Source organism: Triticum aestivum, chromosome 5D (genome assembly GCF_018294505.1).
Source record: "Triticum aestivum cultivar Chinese Spring chromosome 5D, IWGSC CS RefSeq v2.1, whole genome shotgun sequence".
Classification (NCBI taxonomy): Eukaryota; Viridiplantae; Streptophyta; class Magnoliopsida; order Poales; family Poaceae; genus Triticum; species Triticum aestivum.
In genome coordinates, this window is record NC_057808.1 from 173,364,428 (window position 1) to 173,388,610 (window position 24,183).

The following is a 24,183-nucleotide window of genomic DNA, read 5'->3' on the forward strand; positions in this document are numbered from 1 at the left end:
CTTCAGGTCACCTATGTAACGCACCATATTCGGATAACCGCGTACATACCAGGGGCTATATCGTAGACCCACCGTCAAACTCCTATGGCCAAGTGAAAGTGTTGAAGCCCTATAGTCTGATTGCCTACTTCGCCGCATTGACACCTCCTTCACGGACCAAGACGTTAGGTCAAGAGTGATCAAGTGCTTTTCCGAACACCCCCGTATTATATGCGAGGGGGCCAAAGCCGACGACTGGAAAACTTTGAGATTATACAAAAACGGCCGCACAGGAGGAACCAAAACTTTCAGGCAAATAGTATAAAAAACATAGCCTTAATATATCATAATATTATTTTTACAATTTCGGTACATTCACTCGAAGATCATATCCTTCGAGCACTGACCCTCTATCAAGCTGGCGCCCTCTAGGACATCTTCAAAATAATGCTCCGGCGTGTGATGGTCCTTCCCGCTGGGTGGACTCTTTGCCGCGACGTCGATGGCCTTCACCTTCACCTAGTACATCTTGACGCGGGCAAAGGCCATCCGTGCACCTTCAATGCATGTTGACCGCTTAACGGCGTCGATACGCGGCACCGCATCAACAAGTCGCTGCACCAAACCGAAATAACTATTCGGAATTGGCTCAGTCGGCCACAGCCAGACCACGACGTCCTTCATGGCAGATCCAGATATCTTGTGGAGCTCGGCCCACTGGTCCATCTTTTCGTTCAGCAACAGCGGGCGCTTTGGCGTGCTGAATTGTGACCAGAAAAGCTTGGAAAAACTGCGCCGCATCGGAGACACTCTTCGGCAAGTCCAAGAATGCGTCTGGAGAGCTCCACATTTGATTAAGCGGGGCATAATTCAGATCACCGAATTTAGTCTGTAATAGAAAGTGCTTACCGTCTGCTATCTCCCTAGCTTGCCGGATCTCCTCCTGAGCCGCTCTAGACTTGGATCGTGCTTCTCTCGCCTCTTGTAAGGCCTTCTCGAGTTTGGCTACTTTGGCCTTGTTCTCCTCCTCGAGTGCTTGGCATTTGCCAGCGGCATCCTTTAGATCTCGCTCTATGGAAGATATTCTCTCCTCGCATTGGCGCCGAGCAGCCTGTTCGGCCTTTAACTCCTCAGATGCCTTCTTGGCATCCACATTACTCATCCTGGCTTGCCCCTTGGCTCGGGCAAGCTCAGCCCGAAGGGTCTCATCCGTGGCAGCACAACCTAAAGTTGTGCATGTCTTAGTATATAATCCTCAGCTTCGTGCTCATGTTATTATACATACACTGACCGCCCCAAAACATACCTTGCGCCTCATCGAGCCGTCTGTTAATAAGCGTGATGTCGTCATCCGCCACGTCAAGTTTCTGCTTCAGACCTGCAACCTCTGTAGCATGGGCAGTCGTCATGGATGTAACAGCCTGTGTTCAAATTAATTGGGTTATCTCCTGGGCATATCTTTTTTTGATCCTCTGATCGCCTCCCTTTGGGTGACAACCAGAGTCTCAGGGGCTACTATCTATACACAGGTGCATTTTGCACGTAGAGTGCAATTGAAGATATTTCATTGCGTACCTCGAAGCCTCTTAGGAGGCCCGTGAAGGCTTCATTCACTCTGATTTTCATGGACAGAATCCTCTCAACCACCATACCCATTAAGGTACGATGTTCCTCTGAGACGGACGCATGTTGCAGCATGTCCTTCAATGTATCCGGCGCCTCCGGATTCTTGGAAGCAGCTGTGTTTACTCGACCCTAGAGTCGTCGCCGACTGTAAACCGGATAATCCGGGGCCTTTATTGTTGGTCCCCATAGGGGCCGCACACCCCGGACCCTGGGCGACCAAAGTTTCACCTTCGGGTATTGTCTTCATTGTCCCCCGCACCACTTATTGATCGGGAGAGATCCTCTGGGACGACACCTCGAAGTCGTCCGCGCTATTAGGCGAAGAGGCCTGTGGAGGCGTCTCGCTTTCCATCATCTCCGGGAGAAGATCCCCCGAGGAAGAGGATTGTTGAGGAAGACTGTGTGCCGGACTGCAAACATATATTCTAGATGTTACCCTTGTAACAAGAAAGGAACGGGATATGTTTAAGACACCCTTCTTCACTTATGATTCGGCTGAAGGCTTGTCCTTACGGAGGAGCTGTGCGGCAACGTCGTCTTCTGAGCCCGCACCGCCTGACAGGGGCATCTTCCCTCACTTAGGAGCCTTTACCTCCCAACCTTCGGAGGCGGCCCTTTTCTTACCATGGGGAGAAAGGATGTCAGCTTCTCCTTCTCTTTTGTCTTCGAAAGAGGGAGCCTTAATCTCCTCGGACACAGTGGCTGGTGTACCTTCAGAATGGAGGCCACCTTTGGCCTTCCTGCTCTCCCCCTTGTCCTCTTTCACCAGAACTTTTTATGGTGCCAGAGCCAGCATCCTTGTTAGCACAGGATCAGCTGAGTCTTCGGGAAGAGGGGCCGAACAGCTAATTCGCTCCGCCTTCTTTATCCAGCCCTAGAAGAAGATGGTTTCATCAGTATCTTATTACGGGATATTTAGCTAAGTTGTGTTTGGGAGTCGAGTGCTTACCGAGGTATCCGGATGGTTGCAGTCGAGGCCGATGTCCTCGGTGGTATCCGGCCACTATTTTCGTGTCCCGAAAAATAACTTCCACATTCCTCTGTGCGTCGTGCCGAAGAAGGCTGAAGGGTTCGTGGTCCTTCCGGATTAAACTCCCACATGCGGAGGGGCCGTCGCTGGCACGGCAGGACCCGGCGGACTAGCATTACTTGAATCACGTTGATGAGATCAGTGTCCTTCTCAAGGAGGCTCCGGATGCGGCTCTGTAGATTCTGCACTTCGTTAATTGATCCCCAGTCCAACCCCTTATTGATCCATGATGCGAGCTGTATTGGAGGGCCAGATCGGAACGCAGGTGTAGCTGCCCACTCGGTACCATGGGGTTCAGTGATGTAAAACCACTCCCGCTACCATAAGCTGGAGGATTCCGTGAAAGAGCCTTTTAGCCAAAGAGTGTTGGTAAGCTTGCTCACCGTGGCACCACCACACTCCGCTTGCTTCCCCTCGATCACCTTCGGCTTCACATTAAAGGTCTTGAGCCATAAGCCGAAGTGTGGAGGAATACGGAGAAAGGCCTCACACATGACAATGAATGCCGAGATGAGAAGAAAAGAGTCCGGGGCTAGGTCGTGAAAATCTAGCCCGTAATAGAACATGAGCCCATGGACAAATGGATGGAGAGCGAACCCTAGCCCCCAGAGGAAGTGGGCGATGAATACGACCCTCTCGGGGGGTAGGGATAACCTGCCCTTTAGCAGGAAGTCTATGGAGGATTTCCGCGGTCAGGTATCTTGCTGCTCGGAGCTTCGCAATATCCTCCTCTGTGACAGAAGAGGCCACCCACCGGCCTTGAGGGCCGGGTCCGGACATTACTGGGAGGCTCGTAGCAATTAATTTGAAACCTGGGTGCTGGAACTCGAGGTTGGAAAGGTTGAGGAAGAGGCAGGCGTAGACGAGAAAGACTAGTCTGCGCCCCTTTATAAAGGCGGTGAATATCAAACGCCTCCTCATGGGCCTTAAAACTTGCCTATTCCCAAGGAATCATGCCGACGGGACGGTTGGATTACCCACGCACGTATTGATGAGAATCCCGTAATAAGGGGACATGATCTCTGCTTTGACAAGACGTGCCAATGAAACCGCATCTCAAAACATGGAGCAGCAGGCCAAAAAACGGTTCAAAATAATGACTGGATGGTGATGTGGCATCACGCTACAAAAAATTGTCAGTAGATTGGACTCGTGAAATATTATACTCTTCGCGGTGGTGTGTGGTACTTGTTTTGCAGAGCCGGACACGTTCTTTGTGTTCGAAGGTTGTTTTGGAGTATTCGGAGGAGGAACCTGTCTTGCAATGCCAAAGATAATCTACGCGTCGGACACCTTGTCATTGAAGCCTGGTTCAGGGGCTACTGAGGGAGTCCTGGACTAAGGGGTCCTCGGGCGTCCGGCCTGTTGGACATGGGACGGACTGATGGGTTGTGAAGATACAAGACCGAATACTCTCACCCGTGTCCGGATGGGACTCTCCTTGGCATGGAAGGCAAGCTTGCCGTCCGGATATGAAGATTCCTTTCACTGTAACCAACTTTGTACAGGACTAGACTTCTAGGGTTTTAGCCATTACGATCTCGTGGTAGATCAACTCTTGTAATACTCATAATCATCAAGATCAATCAAGCAGGAAGTAGGGTATTACCTCCATAGATAGGGCCCGAACCTGGGTAAATATCGTGTCCCCTGTCTCCTGTTACCATTGACCTTAGACGCACAGTTCGGGACCCCCTACCCGAGATCCGCCGGTTTTGACACCGACAGCTGCCGCCCCGGCTTAATGTGTGAATATACTAGTGACGTGAATCATCCTCAACTCCATTGTAACATTCAACTGTCTGATGCGGAAATCACTGAAGCCACTAAGAAGCTGCTGAATGAACCTGTAAAATAGTGCAGCAAAACCGGACTTAGTCCGTTCTGTTCTTTCAACCGGCCGCCAGCTGTAAGAATTTCCCCTCTTATGCTTAATCCATATTTTGATATCTACTTATGATCTTCTCAATCTTCACAGGCTGATGATCCATTTTGGAATAAGAGAACACAGGATAAGCCGGCAAAGCCGGCTCGCGTGAAAACCAAGGCTCACAAGAAGCCCGCCAAGAAGAAGAATACCGAGTCCGTCGACTTAAACATTGATGATGATGACGATCATGAGTCAGAGGTAGAACTTGATTCTCTTGGATCCTTTTTATACTTCTCATTGACAATGATTGTTATCAGGACGATGCAGAAGCTAGCCGTGCCGGTGACGCAGAGGTAATTATTCTTTCTTCCGGCTCAGAACCTCTGCCAACACCAAAAACCCGACAAGCAAGCCGGAAAATAAGCTTTTCTCACCCTCTAGCTCACTTGGATCCAAACTTTCTTTTGAAGAAACAACAACATGAAGCTCGCCGCATGACCCAGCATAGCGGTAATGTGATAACTTCTGCCGGCTTACTAAACACTCCGCTTCGCAAACACTGTCCAGAGGTCTTATATATTTGTGACATTGTTTACCCGAAGGCAGGTTATTTTCGACAACCTCTTAACCCGTCTGATTCAAACTACCAGGGGAATTCTCATTCCTCCTCTGGCGAGTCAACAAGAACACAAATTCCAGCTTTCAAGACTGTACTTGGGTAAGATCATTTTCAATTATTCCAACTTTTATGCTTGATCATCACCTTGACTTCCTTTTACTTTTTATTTTTCAGGGGCCAAGCTAAGCCCCACAAAAAGGCCAGGCTAGCTAAGCCGGCGGACGATCTTAATCTGTCTAAACCGGAGAAGCAGCCAGAGACTTCATATCCTCAACAAGCTGTAGAGGTCACCATTGATAACTCGCCTCCGGAAGATCGTGAAGCTTCCATGGACCATGTGGATGTTGAACCGACTACCTCCAAGCCGCCAAGCCCAATCAAGCCTTCCGAAGAGAAGATTGATGATGTTGTTGTCACCGGCTTTGGTTTCACAGCTCCGGGTCAGCCTAACGTTTTATCCAAGCACAGCACTAAGGGGGAAATTGCTGCTGAAGACAAAGGCAAGTGGAAAACAGACTTGGAGAGCTATAGTCATTTCAGCGCCCAAGATCTCCATTCTGGCTTTTTAAATTGCCTTTACACAAGCCGTGATTTTGAAGCCGGCTTAGTGAATCTGATGAAGGAGCGATATGAGGTAAACACTGCAATCTCTTGTTACATAAATATCCTTCCCCTTAGCCGCCAAGTTTATTGAACATAATAGAATAACATGTGTTGTAAACTTCAATAATTGCATAGATCAACTCCTTGTAGCCCCCAAGGGCCGGCTTAATAAATATGTTGAGCCAGGACTTCTTAACCTAGCAATAACTAACATTGCGTCCGTAGCCCCCAAGGGTCGGCTTAACAAAATATGTTAAGCCGAGACTAAGCATTCTCTAGAAATCCATAATTTGAGTCATAGCCTTCATAAGCCGTTTGATCCCCATTTAGCCGGGTCAGCAAATAAATCCATGTTCTTAAAGATGAATATGCATTAACCCCCAAGTGCCAAGTGTAATACTTGTATTGTACTTGGGACTTCCCAATGTTTGAAGAAGCAATAGACATTAACCCCCAAGTGCCAAGTATAATACTTGTATTGTACTTGGGACTTCAAACAACTCCTTTGCCATCTTATGTACGGTTTACCTTTTGCAGACTGAACTTAGCAGCAAAGAATCCCAAGTCACCGACCTCCAAGAAAATATTAAGTCGTAACAAGCGAAACCTCCAAGGCCAAGGATGAGCTGACTAGTGCCTTCGCTACCATGAAAAAAATGAAGGAAAGCTTCATGGCGGAACAAACAAGTTGGGAAACGGAGAAGGCAGCTCTGTAGAAAAGGGCTGAAGATGCTGAAGCGGCCCTTGAGCCGGTATCTTCAGAGCTTGCCGGCTTAAAACAACAAACTAATGCCATGACTGCTGTTGTCTTTGGTAAAATAATTTCTTCTTACTCTTTGAAGATTTGTTTATCCATCATGCTCTCGGCTTACAAACATCCCTAATACCGCAACATCCTGGGTTACCCATCTGGGCTCAGATATGTAGATGAAGCTGAAGGCTGCTTATACACTCATAGAGCAACTCTATACGGGCGCACAGCGAGCCATCTGGATAGCCGCTCACAACAAACCGGCTCCAACCCTTATCAAGGATACGTTGGACAAATTATCTATGCTGCCTGCACGGATTGGGGAACTGAAAAAATCAGCCGCCAGAGCCTGTGCCCTTACTGCACTAACCCGGGCCAAAGCGTGGCTAGTCGATCTTGAGCCGGCAGATTTAGCGAACGGCTGCCCAAGCATAAAAGAAGATGGATCACCCTTTAGTGCAGACGACTTCACCGCTCTTACTAGAGAAATGCACACTTTGGCTAGCAAACTGGCTGAAGAAACTGATCTGGCCCATTATCAGCCGGTTTATGATGCCAATAATAAGAAGGTGAAGGCGCCGACTCATGATGCTCCAGACCTGACTCCTCCGATCCGTAAGCACACTTATGCCCCTGATGTTGATCCATCCACACTTATAAGTGATGGAGCTGTCTTCAAAGCATTAACGGGGATCAACTGGTCGACCACTAACTTCTAGCCATTGGGTGAAGAGGAGGCAGATGAACCGGAAAAGGATGATCCAGAGCCCTCAAGTCAGCGAGGCCAAGAAGAGTGAACCGCCAGGCGGTTTATCTATTGGATCCTTTTAAAAACACTTGATGTTGTTTGGCTCACGGAGCCATGTAATAGGGTAGTGAAACTTTAATCTGTCGTGCCATCGTGCATGTTTCTGTTTTGCACAATACTGTGGATCCGCCAGTTTAAAAAAATATCACTTTATGCTTATGATAGTCTTGATTTATGCAGATCAGATTGATCATTGCCCTGCACACAAACAGATCACAAGTACCCAATTGAGACCACTGAGGATGGATAGTCCATAACCAGGGCCGATCTAATCACTATGTTGACTCAATTGTTAAATAAACAATCATACCTGTGGTGTATGTTTAAACTGCCGGTTTATCAGCTCCACACAGCTAGCGTTTTTAGAGTGATAACTCTAAAACATAAGATTATTATCCTCTGGCGACTTAGAGTCTTCCATCCTGGCGGGTTATAGAGACCCGAAGGTGCTTCAAATATGAGCCATAAGTAGGGCAGCTTGGCCCAATTTGTAAAACCAGATGGCAAAAAAGAGATCATATAAAGAAAAGAAATAAGAAATCAAGAAATTCGAGGCTTTTGCAGGCCGCCAAGCCAAAGTTTCTTCTTCAATGAAACTAGCCTGATGGCCACTGGAAGGTACGTGCGTTCCGTGAGCCGGAACTCACAGTACCCAATTGAAATTTGAACCTAGATAAGTTCAGGTCTTATTGAAAGATAGACTTATCAGGAGTACGCAGGGTCAGAGTAGCAGCATGCATCACCTGCCGATTTATCCAAGTTTCAAGGAAGTTGGCTTATGAAGCCTGGATCTATCTTGACTATCTGTAAGCCGTGCTCTCACGTGACAAACCAGCGTTTTAACCTTAACAAGCTCAGGATCTTTGATGAATACACCATAAAAGACTGATTCTTAAGAGTTCGGCGGGTCAATCAGGATTACCTGATGGAGTTGAAGCAGCTGGTATACAGGTAGGATGACCCGGAAAGGTTATCTCCTCTTTGGTGAATACACCTATGTTTGAACAAGATAACCTGGTCAAGAGGGTAGTAACGCTATGTTCTCTTTGGTGAATACACCTATGTTTGAACAGGAAGCCCCCAAGTGACATACTTACGAGTTGTGCTTGTTGGGGATCTATGTTTGAGTTGTGCTGTGCATCCAGACTCTCTTTGATACCTATAATTTGGGCGTCAAGCCTCTTAGATGAACAGATAAGAAGATGATAAAGACTCGGCTTCAAAGAAGTGAAACGACAGAGGCCCTAAATTATCAGGGATGCCGGCTTTATTATACTGTTTATAATATATACATCATCATACTATGTACATCATGAGAACCGGTGGCTCAAGTATAGTAGGGCCGAAGATGAGCAATATTCCACGACCGACGGGTCTCCTCCTCCGACTTGGGTGAGTCCTTGTGGTCTCGAACATCGATAAGATAGTATGACCCATTATGCAGATTCTTGCTGACCACAAAACGTCCTTCCCAAGGCGGTGATAGCTTATGCATATCCATCTGATCCTGGATGAGCCGAGCACTAAGTCGCCTTCTTGAAAGGTTCTGGTTTTGACCCGGCGGCTGTGATAACGACGTAGATCTTGTTGATAAATCGCCGAACGAGCCGTCGCGAGGTCACGCTCCTCATCTAACATGTCAAGTGCATCTTGACGTGCCTTTTCATTATTAGCTTCAACGTAAGGCGCCACCCGGGGTGAATCGTGACGGATGTCACTAGGGAGAACCGCCTCTGCCCCATAAACCATGAAAAAAGGTGTGTAACCCGTAGACCTATTAGGGGTTGTATTGATACTCCATAATACCGAAGGAAACTCCTCTACCCAACAACCCGGCGTTCTTTGCAAAGGAACCATAAGCCGGGGCTTGATACCTCACAGAATCTCTTGATTAGCCCGTTCCGCTTGACCATTGGACTGAGGGTGAGCCACGGAGGAAATGTCAAGTCGAATATGCTCCCGTTGACAAAATTCTTTCATAGCGCCTTTAGAGAGATTAGTACCATTATCTGTTATAATGCTGTGTGGAAAGCCAAAGCGGAAGATCACCTTCTTGATGAATTGAATTGTCGTTGCCGCATCACACTCACTAACCGGCGCTGCTTCAACCCACTTAGTAAACTTATCAACCACCACCAAAAGGTGGGTCTTCTTATCCTTGAATCTCTTGAAAGGCCCAACCATATCAAGCCCCCAAGTTGCAAACGGCCAAGTAATTAGAATCATCCTCAATTCTTGAGCCGGCACATGAGCTCGTCGTGGAAACTTCTGACAATTGTCACATTTGCTGACCAAAACCTCAGCATCAGCATGAGCCATCAACCAATAGAACCCATGACGGAAAGCCTTCGATACAAGAGATATAGAGCCAGCATGATGACCACAATCTCCTTCGTGAATCTCCCTCACAATCTCACAGCCTTCTTCAGGAGAGACACAACACTAAAACGCCCCTGTGACACTGCGATGGTGCAACTCCCCATTGACAATCGACATTGACTTAGACCGCTGGGTTATCTGTCTAGCCAAGATCACATCCTCTGGCAACTCGCCCCGGGTCATGTAAGCCAGATACAAAACTGTCCAATCAGGAATGGCATGAAGAGCTGCCACCAATTGTACCTCTGGGTCAGGGATAGCAAGATCCTCCTCTGTAGGTAATTTGACAGAAGGGTTAAGCAGAATATCAAGGAACGTGTTAGGTGGTACCGGCTTACATTGAGATCCTAACCGGCTTAAAGTATCAGTCGCCTCATTCTTCCTGGATCAATATGTTCAACTTGATAACCCTTGAAGTGACCCGCAATAGCATCAACCTCTGGCCGATAAGCTGCCATGAGTCGATCCTTAGAACCCCAACCAGATCTGAGTCGCCGAAACATCTCACCCGGCTTAAGTTCATTTCCTTAGCCATCCGAAGACCGTGGAGTAAGGCCTCGTAATCAGCTGCATTGCTAGTACAAGGGAACATTAATCGGAGAACATAAGAAAACTTGTCACCTCGTGAGGAAGTCAAGACAACTCCAGCCCCCGAGCCTTCCAACCGCCTGGATCCATCAAAGTGAATAGTCCAATATGTGTTGTCCGGCTTATCCTCAGGCGTCTGCAACTCAGTCCAATCATGTAAAATCCACGAGTGCTTGGGACTTGATGGCCGTATGAGGTACATACTTCAAACCACGGGGTCCAAGCTCAATTGCCCACTTGGTAACCCGGCCTGTGGCTTCTATGTTTTGGATGATGTCTCCCAAAGGAGCAGAGCTAACCACAGTAATGGGATGACCCAGAAAATATTGCTTAAGCTTCTGCTTGCCATGAAAACCCCGTACACAAGCTTCTGCCAGTGCGGATACCTCTGCTTGGACTCAATAAGTACCTTGCTTATGTAGTAAACCGGCCGTTGAACCAGGTACTCCTTGCCTGCCTCTTTCCTTTCCACCACAATAGCTACACTGACGGCCCGGCCAATGGCAGCCACATATAACAACAGAGGTTCCTTATCAATAGGGGCACCAAGAACCGGCGGCTCAGCCAGTTGCTTCTTAAGCGCCTCAAACGCCTCATTAGCCACATCACTCCAGACGAAATTATCTGTCTTCTTCATCATCTGATACAGAGGAATAGCTTTTTCTCCCAGGTGGCTTATGAACCGGCTCAAAGCCTCTATCCGACCCGCCAAGCGTTGGACGTCATTGATACATGTCGGTTTAGCCAAGGAAGTAATAGCCTTGATCTTCTCCGGGTAGCTTCAATGCCTCTGTTAGAGACCAGAAAACCCAAAACCTTACCCGTCGGTACCCCACAGACACACTTGGCCAGGTTAAGCATCATTTTGTAAACCCGGAGATTGTCAAACGCCTCCTTCAAATTATCAATCAGGGTTTCCTTCTTCCTGGATTTCACCACAATGTCATCTACGTAAGCATGAACATTACTCCCGATTTGATTGTGAAGGCAATTCTGCACGCACCGCTGGTAAGTCGCCTGGGCACTCTTGAGCCCAAAAGGCATAGACACATAGCAGAAGGCTCCAAATGGAGTAATGAAAACTGTCTTCTCCTGGTCCTTAACTGCATCTTGATCTGATGATAACCAGAGTAAGCATCCAAAAAACTCAAACGCTCACAACCCGCCATAGCATCAATGATTTGATCAATACGCGGGAGAGCAAACAGATCAGCTAGACAAGCCTTGTTTAAGTCCGTGTAGACCACACACATTCGCCAAGTGCCATTCTTCTTAAGCACCAACACCGGGTTAGCCAACCACTCAGGATTAAAAACTTCAATGATAAACCCGGCCGCTAAGAGCAAGGCCACTTCTTCACCAATGGCCTTCCGCCTCTCCTCGTTAAAATGACGGAGGAATTGCTTGACCGGCTTAAATTTTGGATCAATATTAAGAGTGTGCTCAGCGAGTTCCCTCGGTACACCCGGCATGTCTGAAGGCTTCCATGCAAAGATGTCCCGGTTCTCACGGATGAACTCGATGAGCGCGCTTTCCTATTTCGGATCTAGATTGGCACTAATGCTGAACTACATGGATGAGTCACCAAGAACAAAATCAACCAACTTAGTGTCATCTGTCGATTTAAACTTTAACGACGGATCATGCTCTGTGGTTGGCTTCTTCAAGGACGTCATGTCCGCCGGGTCAACATTATCTTTGTAAAAAAATCAGCTCATGTGTTGCAGAAACTGATTCAGCATAAGCGGCATCACCTTCTTCACACTCCAGGGCCACCTTGCTGCTCCCATGCACTGTGATGGTGCCCTTGTAACCCGGCATCTTAAGCTGCAAGTAAACATAACAAGGCCTCGCCATGAATTTGGCATAAGCCGGCCGCCCAAACAGAGTGTGATAAGGGCTCTTAATCTTGACCACTTTGAAGGTTAGAGTCTCAGACCTGGAATCATGCTCATCTCCAAAGGCAACTTCCAAAGATATCTTACCCACTGGATATGCTGACTTACCCGGCACCACACCATGGAATACAATGTTTGATGGCTTTAGATTTTTGTCAGTCAGTCCCATGTGACGGAAGGTTTCATAATAAAGTATCTTAATGCTACTGCCTCCATCCATGAGTACCTTAGTAAATTTATAGCCCCCAACCTGAGGCGCCACCACCAGAGCTAGGTGACCCGGATTGTCAACCCGGGGCGGGTGATCCTCACGACTCCATACAATAGGCTGCTCCGACCATCGCAAGTATCGTGGCACCGCCGGCTCAACAGCATTCACCGCCCTCTTATGAAGCTTCTGATCTCGCTTACACAAGCTAGTAGTGAAGACGTGGTACTGCCCACTATTCAATTGCTTCGGGTTGCGCTGATAACCAGACTGCTGTTGCAGCTGATTCCCCTGATTATTCTGCTGGTTGTAACCACCTTGATTGCCTTGGCCATGAAACCCGGAATTTGAGCCGGCGCCCCCATGACCCGGACCATAAGAGCCGGACCCTGAACCGCCGTTCGGGCCATGGTTATGTTGGATAGACTCCCTGAAGTGTCTCATGATACTGCAGTCCTTCCACAGATGGGTAGCTGGCTTCTGATCCGTTCCGTGTTTTGGACATGGCTGGTTCAATATTGCCTCAAGGTCAAATTTTCTCCCTTGAGCCAGCCTCCCCTTACGACGCTATTTATAATTCCGTGCACCGGCGTTAGCCACAAAATCATCAGCTTGCGCTTACCATTGCTGCCTTGATTGGCCGGGTTGTACTGTTGTCCCCTCATGCCGCTACTCTTCTTTCCCTTTCCCAATCTTTCATCCTCAGAGTCGGGGTCCTTCGTACCATCAGAGTCGGCATACTTGACAAGAGCCGCCATAAGTTCCCCCATGTCATTGCAATGACACTTAAGCCACCCAAGCTTCTGCTTGAGTGGAATGAAACGACATTTTTTCTCCAACATTAAAACCGCTGAGCCGACGTTGATGTTATCTGAAGAATGTATGATAGTCGAGACCCGGCGCACCCAGCCGGTTGTTGACTCGCCCTCAGCTTGAACACAAGAAACCAAATCTACGATCGACATAGGCTGCTTGCACGTATCTTTGAAATTCTGGATAAACCGGGTCATCAGCTCTGCCCATGACCCGATGGAGTTGGCCGGCAGCCCCTTCAACCAGGTATGAGCCGTCCCTTCTAGCATCATAGTGAAGTACTTAGCGTATGCAGCCTCACTAACATCCAGCATCTCCATAGCCATCTCATAACTCTCCACCCAAGCCTCAGGGGGCTGATCCACTGTGTAATTAGGCACCTTACTAGGGCCCTTGAAGTCCTTGGCGGACGCTCGTTTCGCAGAGCCCCATTAAGCACGGCACACCCCAAGCCCTAGAGGTCACACCTGCCTCCACTGAAGCCGTCGGGTAAACCGACACGTGCTGATGAGCCGCCAGCTGAGACGCCAGCTCGGCCTCCCGACGTGCTCTACCCTGGTCCACCAAATCCTGTGCATTAGCACCATTGCGCACCGGGTCATGCCCATGACGTTGATCACGGTGCCGATCGGTACTCGAGACTGCTGGCGAGTCAATGTGTCTACTGTAGCTCCGGCTTGGACGAGGGGTCGAATGAATCCGGTCACGACTATAATAATAAGCCTGCTGCTGCACCAGCGCTGTCTGAAGAAGTTCCCTGGCCCTTCGGGTTTCAACCGCCGTTGGGGTCTAGCCCTCGACTGGTATATGTCACGACCGGTCTTTCAATAAAATATTTATTGAGAGACCAATCCCTTTTACGGACCAGTAGAGAAGAATCCCTTCACACTGGTAGACATTATCTTGGTCACAGAAGAAAAATACCAGGGGTACTGAATATAATACAAGGTTGAGCGGGGACTGCTCAACAATTTATTACATGCACGCCGAATAGACATAACGGCGGATAGGGTGGCATAACTACTAACTCACGATAACAACGGTGGTGGAAATATCACAGCGGAGCGGGTGATATGACTCCTGAAAACTACAGCTCTTCGAGCGTCGGGGAGAAGCGTTTATAATACAAGTGACCAATATCCAGGATCGCACAGGACTGACTGGGATTCCTCTAGGCGTCGGACTCACTATCGAATTCTTCATCCAAGAGATCGCCTTCGTCAACATCTGGCCAAATCAACAAGCCAGGTGAGTACTATGAAAGTACTCGCAAGACAGTTCGGACATAAGATATAACAAATGTAAACATGAAGCATAAGAACAGAATAACAAGTGCGTTCAGGCATAGAGACAATATTGCATGGGGAAATAACAGAGAAGTCGGGCGGTAGTCCTCCCGAAATCCCAAAATAAATACTGGGTGCCAAACGAGGGTCTGAATGACTCCTCGAGAGGAAACTGCAAGAATAGTAATACCGGTGCCATACGAGGGTCTGAATGACTCCTCGAGAGGAAACTGCAAGAATAGTAATATCGGTGCCAAGCGAGGGTCTGAATGACTCCTCGAGAGGAAACTGCAAGAATAATAATGCCGCAGTCGGGCGTCAGGGCGACACCACATAAAGGGCTTATAAAAGGAAATAAAAGATAGTGCATGCCACAGTCGGACGTCTGAGCGACATCACATAAAGGGCTTCATAACTTAACATCTTATTAGCTCAAGAATTTAAATCATATCCAGAGAATAATCAGGCATGAGATAAATAACAGGGTTAGTCCATCCACAGGAGTAACGTTCAGCTAAGTCTACTACTCATGCTCACTTACCGGAAAGAAGAACAAACCACGAGGACTTGACATAGATATGGATACACTGATCACGATACTTGACCATGGATACGATGACTCGGAAGGATTTGGCTCTGCAGAGTTTGTACTTTAACCACAACCAACGGATTTCAGTAGTCACGGGGACTAGTTCCGTTTACGGTGTTTTTGAAGAAACACATCTAACCAGTACACACCCATTCAACAATCCGAAGCCAGGAATCACCCTCGGCAACGTTCAAGAAAAACCTTGAGACGGGGAGGCTACAACCTCGCGTAGCATGGGATCAAATTTCTATACGCGCGCTCTAAGGGGTGCCCCCCTCTCGGTCCCAACCGGAAACACCCATGCCCCCTGACCGGATGACTGGCTTTAATCCAGGGCCATGGAACCATCATCCCGGCCCCTCTGTTTGGTGTGTACAAGGAAAGAGGTTACCAACTTTCTAAACCGCATTCTGGCAGAAAACCAGTGGTAGCACGGAAGGGGGGAAGAACGATAACGCGACTCCGTCCACGTTAACGTCGGAATTTGTCGGATGACTCAAGGCTGGCATGCTACAACAGTACCACCTTGCTGCCCTCCATGTCACCACATGATTAGGCCATCTCTCATCAGAGATCATCGCAACTTTGGAACACGCGGGTAGTTGCCTCACAAGCAACGAGGTACTCACCGATACTCATATGCCACGCACAACCTCTCACGCAAACATGCAAAACACCTATCATATCAAAGGTTCAAACATGCTTGCCTAGTTCCGAGAAGTCGGAGTCTAGCTCGGCGAAGTTCGTGGCTCCGTCACCTCTTCCGGAACCTAAGGTATAGCGAAGAAGCATACTAACGTGAAAACCAACGAGTGCATAAAAGTTGTTCCAAAAATTTTCCAAATAAATCCCATAAAAAACTAGACAAAATTATAAGATTGTCAGAAAAAGAATCACTCAAAAATCACTTTTTATTAAAAAGTTATAAAGGTTTCTGTCCAGGGACTCATCTTTATTGAAACAGAAAAGTTCCAGGGGTTTAACTGAGAAAACAGAAAACGGTTCGAATAGAAACGCGCAAGCTCAAAGGGAAAACGTATTTGCCCGAAGGCGCCAACAGAAAACGTTTTGAGGGAGAAGAGAATAGAGGCTGACAGGGGGGTCCACATGTCAGGTTTAAAAAGTTCGCCGGCGCCCGAAGACTGCGGTGGTCGCCGGCGTCGAACCACGGCGAGACAGGGAGATCGGAGTGTACCAAGAGCTTCAGCGTGTCCTTCCGCGTCGGTGGGTGGTGGGCTCGACCGACGGAGAGCACCACTTCGACGGCGACACTTTCTCCGGCGGACGGAGGCTCGGGTGATGGTGGAGAACTCCGGTGGGTGCTGCAAACTCCGAATTGAAGCGCGGGTCAGGAGAGTGGATGCATAGGGAAGCTACTGGCAAGAGTTGAAGGGTGGAGGTGCACGCACGGGAGCGAATCGAGCTGGATCTCGTGGCTGGTCGCGGCGGCCGGAGTCGGGGAAGAAAGCTCCCTCGAGGCTCTCTCTGGCGGCCGCAAAGCCGCCGCTGGCGTCGGTCACGGGGCGGCGCACCTCCTCCAGCTCGTCGCCGGCGTCCGCAAGCATCCAGGCGCTCGTGCGGTGCAGAGGACAAGGGGGAGGGGACGGGGAACACGGCGACGCCGAGGCACTAGCGAGATCGACTACGGACACTGAAGAAACGACAACAACACTGAACTGTTCTCTGAATTTGACTGAACCTGATTTTGACAATGCTCTGCAGGTGTTCGACAGAATGATTTGGCAAGGAGAAAATTTTTCCTGGAGCTGGGGCTTGGTGAGGTGACCACTCAAGGCACCCAGAGGCTGCCTGATTTTTCTCAGGAATTTTGGAGAGGGATTTGAATGAATTTCATCAAATTTGGCAAAACTGGTCCAAACTTGCAGCAAGTATAGTTTGAAAAATTTGAACTGAAGACCAGTGGATCTTCATGGATCTTGGTTGAGGGTTCAAAGGACTAGGAAGGGAAATTGGTTTGGGGGCAAAAATCAAAACAGAAATGGTAGCTCCTTTGTAAATCTCCAAGGGCTAGGATAGAAGACAGAAATTGTTTTGATAAGATTTAAATGGAAAATAATCATATGGGGAGGTTCAACTTGCTGGATTTGATGCAAATCATGATGCAAAGATGAGGGAAGGTTTAGGAGAGTGGATTTGCACTAAGGCCATGGCAAGAGAGATTTGTTGAAAGTGGTAAAGGATTACTCCAAAAGCTATAGAGTATTTTCAAAGAAATTTTCAAAAGACATTTTTCCCAAGTGAAAAGCATTTTGGCTTGAGTCCACAATAAAAAGCAAGAACCTCCAAGACCAAAAACAAGTCTTGGGTGAATCCAAATAAAACTCTTGCCATAACAAAAAAAATATTTTGAAAGGGGGGTTTCTTTTGAAGAAATTTTTTAAATCACCTCCCTCAAGTCAAGTAAAAAATTTGAAAAATCCAAATGAAATTTTGGGTGTGACAGTATAGCCGCTAACCGCGTAGCTGCAGCAATCATGTTGTCTAAAGGGGTGTAATAATGACCCGGCGGCGTCACAACATGCTGAGGCAGGGTGTTATTCATATGCGGAGAACCTGCCGCGCGCGGCTGAACCAGCACTCCACCTCCTAGCGCTTCAGTCATCCGGTTTATTATTGGCGGCTTACTGTCCCCCGCCCCGGGTGTGTTGAATAGGTCCCTCGACTCATAAACCGAGGGCAGACGACTCCGGTGCTTTCTCCTCAAGACTTTGTTTGAAGCGTTCTGATCCACCATAAGCCGGTATGAATCTGCTTGAATCTGCTGCGCTTGGGCGTTCAAAATGGCCCGCTCTGCAGCCATCCTAGCGTTTTCCGCCGCCAGTTCTACCTTGGCTTGTGCTATCTCATCATGCAGTTTAGCCACATCCGCCTTATGTTGTTCTTGGTTATCTGGGGTTACCTCCACCCCCATCAGAGTCGCCAGGTCCTCCAACAGATCCATTAAAACTTCAGCTGGCGGGCGTCCTGACCCGCTAGTGCCAGTTGCCGTCACCGCCGCTTCACCGGAAGTCATAGCCGCAGCGGCTGTTGAACCGAGAACCGGCTGGGTGCCAACCATGAAGATCGCCACCCTGTTCGGCGGCACACGGAGGTCCGGAATACTGTCGCCATCGGAACAGCCCCCAAGTCATCCGTCTTGTAGTTGATACATTGAGTTGGTCTCGCCCGTCGATGACTCACCATCAGAGTAGATGGCCATCTCGCCGCTGGACACAGAGCCTTCCCACTCAGCCCCATGGATGAACCCAACGAAGGCACGCTTCACGGCGGGTTGAACTCGCGCGGGTCGTGCACGCTGAGCCGTCTCGATGATGTCGGTGCAGATGTCCGGCTCAGGGCCCGGTTCGCCAATCTTGCCGATGAAGACGTGGATTCCGCCGAAGGGGACCCGGTACCCAAACTCAATTGAGCCGGCCTCGGGGCCCCAGCCTGCATCGTCGATGTATAGCTTGCCGCGATGACTCTTGGTCATCCGGCCCATGGCATATCCCTTGATCCCTTCGAAGCTGCCCTTCAAGAACTCAAAACCACTGTGCGCAAGCCCCACGGTGGGCGCCAACTGTCGTGGAGGTGTCACGGCAGATGTCCTCATGGAAGGACTTAGTTGTGGAGCCATTGCGATAAGGTTAGCTTAAAGTGGTTAAAACGGGATAAAGGACACGAGGAGTTTATACTGGTTCGGCCCCTTGCGGTGAAGGTAAAAGCCTAATCCAGTTTGAGGTGGTATTGCTAGGGTTTCAATTACCAGGGAGCGAATACGCTTTGCCTAGCTTTCGATCTATTGTTTCTTGCCCTAAGTCGCCACCGGGTCGTCCCTTTATATACACAGGTCGACGCCCGACGGTTTACAGAGTCCCGGCCGGCTCATAAACAACGTGTCTGGCTCGGTAACTAACTGCACATGCGTTATACTACAAGTTACATACATAAGACGGTTTACAATTGTTTGGGCCTTAAGTCGCCTTCGGGCTCCGGGCTTTGTCATCTGTATAATAGACTACCGCCTTAAGCGTTTTCATGGGCTTTGTCTTGATAAACTGCCAGGGACTTAACCCGGCCCCTCCTGGGCGGGTTAACCCAATAGTTATATCCCCAACAATAAGCATGACAGGAAAAAATGCGTTCGGCCCAAAATGTCACGGATGTGTCTTTTTTTTGTATTGATGTTAGCCTTTGAGACGTATTAGCATCCCACGCTTAATCCCTAGTCGTCCTCGAGTAGGTAGATGATAATAAGAATAGTTTTTGGAGTGTGAATGCTAGAATAGAACAAAACTTTGATCACATAGAGAATGATGGTTCAAATAACAAATAGCATCATTGTATTAAGTTCAGCATAATATAAAGTGATAAGGAAGTATCTGATACGTCTCCAAGTATCTATAAGTTTTGATCATTTCATGCTATTATATTATCAATCTTGGATGCTTTATTTGGACTTTTAAGCTATTTAATATCATTTTATGGGACTAACCTATTAACTCAGTGCCCAGTGCCAGTTGTTATTTTTTTCTTTGTTTTTTGGCTTTTTAGAAAAATCTGTATCAAACAAGTCCAACCAAACCCTAGAAGGTTCGGGAGGAGACCAAATGGCCTATGAGAAAGCCACGAGCTCATAGGGCGCGCCTGCTACTTGCGAGTTCCGTTGAGAGTTTCCCCGAAGAGGAAGGGTGAAGCTATAATATAGTAGCGGTTGAGAACCGAGGTTTATCGAACCAGAAGGAGCACCAAACAACCCTAGTGAACAACACATGCACACACAAAAGCAAGTACTTGCACCCAATGCGGGCAAGACGGTTGTCAATCCCCTTGAACTCGTTACTTGCACGGATCCAATCTTGTATAGGTAGATGGATAAATTGCAAAACAAAATAAATGTAAAATAATTGCAGCAAGGTATTTTTGTTTCTATAATATGATTAAACTAAACCCCGGGGCCATAGTTTTCTCTAGAGGCTTCTCTCTCGAACCAATAGCATACGGTGGGTAGATAAATTACCGTTGGGCAGTTGATAAAAAAGCGCGTAGTTATAACGTATTCATGGCAATGATCATGTATATAGGCATCACGTCCATGACAAGTAGACCGACTCCTGCTGCATCTACTACTATTAGTCCACCAATCGATCGCTATCCAACATGCATATATGGTATTAAGTTCATGACAAACAGAGTAATGCCTTAAGCAAGATGACATGATGTAGACAAAGTAAACCCAAGAAATATATTTAAACCCCATCATTTTACCCTTAATAGCAACAATACAATATGTGCATCACCACCCCTTTTGTCTCCTGCTGAGGACACCGTAAGATTGAACCCACTACAATGCACCTTTTCCACTGAAGATAAATCAATCTAGTTGGCCGAATCTAGTTGGTTTTAATATATGATAAAATATAGACCCCCGGGTGATGTCGCTTGAAGCTACGTCGGTTTTTCCCAAAGAGGAAGGGATGATGAAGCACAGCGATGGTAGGTATTTCCCTCAGATATGAAACCAATGTTATCGAACCAGTAGGAGAACCAAGCAACACAACGTAAACAGCCCCTGCACACAGATAACAAATCCTCGCAACCCGACGTGTTAAAGGGGTTGTCAATCCCTTCCGGGTACGGCGCCTCAAGTGAGAAAACGGACGTGAGATAAATTGTAGTAGACTGATAGATCGAACGCCAAATAAAATAAATAGGAATAAAATGCAGCAAGGTATTTTTGGATTAATAGATCTAAAAATAAATGAAAGAAAAGTAGATCGCAAAGGCAAATATATGAGAAAGAGACCCGGGGGCCGTAGGTTTCACTAGTGGCTTCTCTTGAGAAAAATAGCAAACGGTGGGTGAACAAATTACTCTTGGGCAATTGATAGAACTCAAATACTCATGACGATATCCAGGCAATGATCATTACATAGGCATCACGTCCAAGATTAGTAGACCGACTCCTGCCTGCATTTACTACTATTACTCCACACATCGACCGCTATCCAGCATGCATCTAGTGTATTAAGTTCATGGAAAAACGGGGTAATGCAATAAGAACGACGACATGGTGTAGACAAGATCTATCTATGTAGAGATAGACCCCATCGTTTTATCCTTAGTAGCAACGATACATACGTGTCGGTTCCCTTTCTGTCACTGGGATCAAGCACCGTAAGATCGAACCCACTACAAAGCACCTCTTCCCATTGCAAGATAAATAGATCAAGTTGGCCAAACAAAACCCAAATATCGGAGAAGAAATGTGAGGCAATAAGAGATCATGCATAAAAGAGAATAAACAAACTCAAATACTTTCATGGATATAAAAAGATAGATCTGATCATAAACTCAAAGTTCATCGATCCCAACAAACACACCGCAAAAGAGTGACATCATATGGATCTCCAAGAGACCATTGTATTGAGAACTCAGAGAGAGAGAGAGAGAGAGAGAGAGAGAGAGAGAGAGAGAGATGAAGCCATCTAGCTACTAACTACAGACCCAAAGGTCTACAAAGAACTACTCACGCATCATGGGAGAGGCACCAATGGAGGTGGTGAACCCCATCCGAGATGGTGTCTAGATTGGATCTGGTGGTTCTGGACTTTGCGGCGACTGGATGAATATTTCATCGACTCCCCTAGGGTTTTGGGAATATTGGGGTATTTATAGAGCAAAGAGGCGGTCCGGGGGGCACCCGAGGTGGGCACAATCCACCAGGGCGCGCCTGGGCCTCCTGGCGCGCCCTGGTGGGTTTTGATCTCCTCGGAGCACCCCCAGGCGCAGCCAGGACACATTATGTTCCTTCTGGTCCAAAAAAATCTCTGTAAAGTCTCGTTACGTTTGGACTCCGTCTGATATTGATTTCCTGCTATGTAGAAAACATGCAGAAAACAACAACTGGCACTTGGCACTATGTCAATAGGTTAGTACCAAAAAATACTATAAAATGATTATAAAACATCCAAGATTGATAATATAACAACATGGAACAAGCAAAAATTATAGATAAGTTGGAGACGTATCAGCATCCCCAAGCTTAACTCCTACTCGTCCTCGAGTAGGGAAGTGATAAAAACCGAATTTTTGATGTGGAATGCTGCCTAACATGTCATATCATATTCTTTTCTTTATAGCATGGACATTTGGACTTCTATATTTTTCAAAGCAATGGCCTAGTTTTGACATGATAATTTAAATACTCAAGCATATCAACAAGCAACCATGTCTTTCAAAGTATCAATGCTAAAATAAGTTATCCCTAGCCTATCATGCTCAACTATTGATCCATTCATGAAACACACTCGCATATTAGTTACACCCAATACTTAAGTACGATCATATTGCCTCCTAGTTGGTGCTTTTGTAAGAGAAGATGGAGACTCAAATTCAAAACAAAAATTGCACAAAGTAAAAGAAAGGCCCTTCACAGAGCGAAGTAGGGATTTGTAAAGGTGCCAGAGCTCAAAGCAAAAAACTTAGAGATAAAAACATTTTGGGAGGTGTATCCATCCCACCAACGAAAACGACTTAGAGTTCCTAGCACTTTCCATGCTAGATATATCATAGGCGGTTCCCAAACAGAAAAATAAAGTTTATTCCTTTTTCAACCATACTTTCACTTTCCATGGCTAACCGTATCCACGATTGCCCTCCATACCAACACTTTCCAAGGAATTTATTATTTAACAACATAAAGTAAATTCATTTTTTCATTTCGGGATTGGGAATCCCTAATACCTTTGCCTTACTCTCGTGAATGACAAGTGAATAAACACTCATCTTGAAAATAACACATCTAGCATGGAAAATATTAGCCACCCCTCACTGCTCTGTGAGCGAAACAAACACACAAAAGAGAAGTTTATTTTGAAAATTAGAGATGGCACATGCAAATTTGCTTAGAACGGCAAACGAATACCTCATATAGGTAGATTTAGTGCACTCATGTGGCAAAACTAGTTTAAAGGTTTTTGGATGCACAAGTAGAGATCATACTTAGTGCAAAATGAAGGCTAGCAAAAGATTGAGAAGCGACCAACCAAGAAACGGATAATCTCATAAGCAAGCATTAAGCATAAATAACATCGAATAATGCACCACAAGTAGGATATAATTTCATTGCATGACTATTGACTTCCGTGCTTGCATAGAGAATCACAAACCTTAACACCAATATTCTTACTAAAGCATAATTACTCATCAACATAACTCACATATCACATCATCATATCTCAAAACTATTACTAAGAATCAAGATTATTTTGTCCAATGATCTTCATGAAAGTTTTTATTATATCCTTCTTGGATATCTATCACTTTGGGACTAATTTTCATATGTTGCTTTTCATAAGCTCAAACAAATATAAGTGAAGATCATGAGCACAATATTTCTTTCTTTCTCTCAAATTGATTTAAGTGAAGCAAGAGAGAATTTCTTGAAAATTTTACTAACTCTCAAATAAATCTAAGTGAAGAAAGAGAGCATTTCTTCAAAAATACTAAAGCACACCGTGCTCAAAAAGATATAAGTGAAGCACTAAAGCAAGTCCATTGCTCATAAAAATTTAAGTGAAGCATAGAGAGCAAATTCTAATAAGTCATGACATAATTTTGGCTCTCTCAAATAGGTGTGTCCAGCAAGGAATCAAGACTTAAAACACAAAATAAAAAAAGCAAAGACTCATATCATACAAGACGCTCCAAGCAAAACACATAGTATGTGACGAATAAAAATATAGCTTCGAGCAAAATACCGATGGTGGTTAGAAGAAAGAGGGGATGCCACTCGGGGGAATCCCCAAGCTTAGTTGGTTGCTCATTTTTGGATAATACCTTGGGATGCCGGGGCATCCCCAAGCTTAGGCTCTTCTACTCCTTATTCATTCATCCATCGTAAGATAACCCAAAACTTGAAAACTTCAATCACACAAAACTCAACAAAACCTTCGTGAGATCCATTAGTAAAAGAAAGAAAATCACTACTATAAGTACTGTACCAAACCAATACATATTTTTTTGCAATATATCTACTTTATTCCAACTTTTCTATGGCAAAAACTCATCAAAGAAAACCATAGAGCCATCAAAATAAGCACACAATGCAAAGAAAACAGAATCTGTCAAAACA